Consider the following 2,642-nt stretch of genomic DNA (forward strand, 5'->3'; position numbering starts at 1 on the left):
AAGGGAAAAGGGGAGGAGACCCACCGAGGAGGTGCCCGGAGCGTGCGCACTCGCTCACCTCCCACCGCGCGTGTGCACAGGCTCCTGAGGTGCTGGGCAGGGAGGCAGGTGAGGGCAAGGTGAGAAGTTAGCGGTGGGAATGAAGAGCTCGAGCAGGTGAATAGGGGAAACGTCCGAGCCTCAGAGACTTGTGCGGACTACATGAACCACTAAACTCTCCACAAATTGTGGGAGACCCAGAGTCAAATGAAGTCTTTTTGGCCAATTATGGACACATACACACAATACACACAGCCCCCACCAACTCATAATCCCATTCGTTTGTGAAAGAAAGGTATTTTTATTAAAAAAACAAAACAAAACAAAACAAAACATTGCCTGACCAGGCGGTGGCACAGTGGATAGAGCGTCGGACTGGGATGCATAGGACCCAGGTTCGAGACCCCGAGGTCGCCAGCTTGAACGCGGGCTCATCTGGCTTGAGCAAAAAGCCCACCAGCTTGAACCCAAGGTCGCTGGCTCCAGCAAAGGGGTCACTCAGTCTGCTGAAGGCCCACAGTCAAGGCACATATGAGAAAGTAATCAATGAACAACTAAGGTGTTGCAATGCGCAATGAAAAACTAATGATTGATGCTTCTCATCTCTCTCCGTTCCTGTCTGTCTGTCCCTGTCTATCCCTCTCTCTGACTCACTCTCTGTCTCTGTAAAAAAAAATAAAATAAAAAAATTAAAACATTTTATTGTGGTAAATATACATAACAAAATTTACTTATTTATTTATTTATTTTACCATTTTTAAGTGTACCATTCAGTGGCATTAACCATTAAGTGCATTCACACTGTTGTGCAAACACTGCCACCATCCATCTCCAGAACTTTTCCATCTTCCCAAACTGAAACTCAGTTTCCATTAAACACTAACCGCTCTTTTCCTCCCTTAACCCCTGGCACCCACCATCTACTTTCATCTCTATGAATCTGATTCATACGACTGAAATTACACAGTATTTGTCCCTTTGTGTCTCACTTACTTCACTCAGCATATCTTAAAAGTTCATCTACAATTGTAGAAGATATCAGAATTTATTTTCTTTTTTAAGAGAGAGAGAGAGACAGACGACAGTGACAGACAGGAAGAAAGAAAGATGAGAAGCATCAACTCGTGGTTGTGGCACTTTAGTTCATTGATTCCTTCTTTCATATGAGCCTTGACCAGGAGCTCCAGCTGAGCCAGTGACCCCTTGCTCAAGCCAGTGAACTTTGAGTTCAACCCAGCGACCATGGGTCATGTCAATGATTCCGCATTCAAGTGGGTAAGCTTGTGCTCAAGCCAGCGATCTCGGGGTTTCAAACCTGGGTCCTCAGTGTCCCAGGCTGATGCTCTATCCACTGCACCACTACCTAGTCAGGCCCTCAGTTATTCTTTTAACAGTTAATTTCCAATGCTTTTTATGTGCTAGATACTGTGCTGGGCACCAGAGATAAAACTTTTAAAAATAGATATACAATATGTATACACATAATTGCAAAATATGACAATGCTATAAAAGTGCAAAGATGTAACCATAGCTCTTCCCTGATTAAAACTACTTCCAGACATGCCTGTTCCACTACTTCTACAATCTGAGACTTTTTAGTTTTGCCTCTTGCTTCCACTCACCTAAAATTCAGGAGAATGCTCAGCTGGCCTCAGATAATGTTGTGACCTTTCCCAGCTCTGGGCATTTTCACCTTCATTATGTTCTGCAAATTGATCTTTCAGGCATATTTTATTTAGGCTATGTATGCTTATAGTCTTTTTTATTGGGTTATGGTAGCTTACATATAATAAATGCACAGTTCTTTTTTTGTTGTGTGTGACAGAGACAGAGATAAGGACAGACAGACAGGAAGGGAGAGAGATGAGAAGCATCAATTCTTTGTTGAGGCACCTTAGTTATTCACTGATTGCTTTCTCACATGTGCCTTGACCAGGGGGCTCCAGTAGAGCAAGTGACCCCTTGCTCAAGCCAGCACCTTTAGGCTCAAGCCAGCAACCATGGGATCAGTTCTATGATCCTACACTCAAGCCAGCGACCCCGCACTCAAGCTGGTGAGCCCACGCTCAAGCCGGTGACCTCGGGGTTTCAAACCTGGGTCCTCAGTGTCCCAGTCCCTTACTCTATCCACTGCTCCACTGCCTGGTCAAGTGCACAGTTCTTGAGTGTTTAATATTTTGAGCTTTTACAATTGTATGCACCTACGTGACCATTCCTGGAAACAAGACAGAGAACATTTACATCACTCTAGTTTCCTCAGTGCCCTCTTCAGTTAATTCCCCTTACCCCACCTAGCAGTAGTGTGCTGGTAAATGTTTAACAGTGGACGTTTGAAATGAGAGAGAGGGCAGGAGGGAAGGAGAGAGAGAGATATTGATTGATTTGTAATTTGTAACATTACACCATTTTTTTGCTGTAAATATTTTTACCACAGCTGATTATCATGCAATTGGAAAGAATGTTAACAATGGGCACCTTTGAGCTAGGGCAAGCTGACTGTAGTGCACCACTACCCAGAGATACCCTAGACTAGATTCTGGTTCCTATCCCTGTAGATAGTTTTGAGATTGACTCAAGTGGTTGCATCTAACAGTAATTTGTTC

This window comes from Saccopteryx leptura, chromosome 1 (genome assembly GCF_036850995.1).
Source record: "Saccopteryx leptura isolate mSacLep1 chromosome 1, mSacLep1_pri_phased_curated, whole genome shotgun sequence".
NCBI lineage: Eukaryota > Metazoa > Chordata > Mammalia > Chiroptera > Emballonuridae > Saccopteryx > Saccopteryx leptura.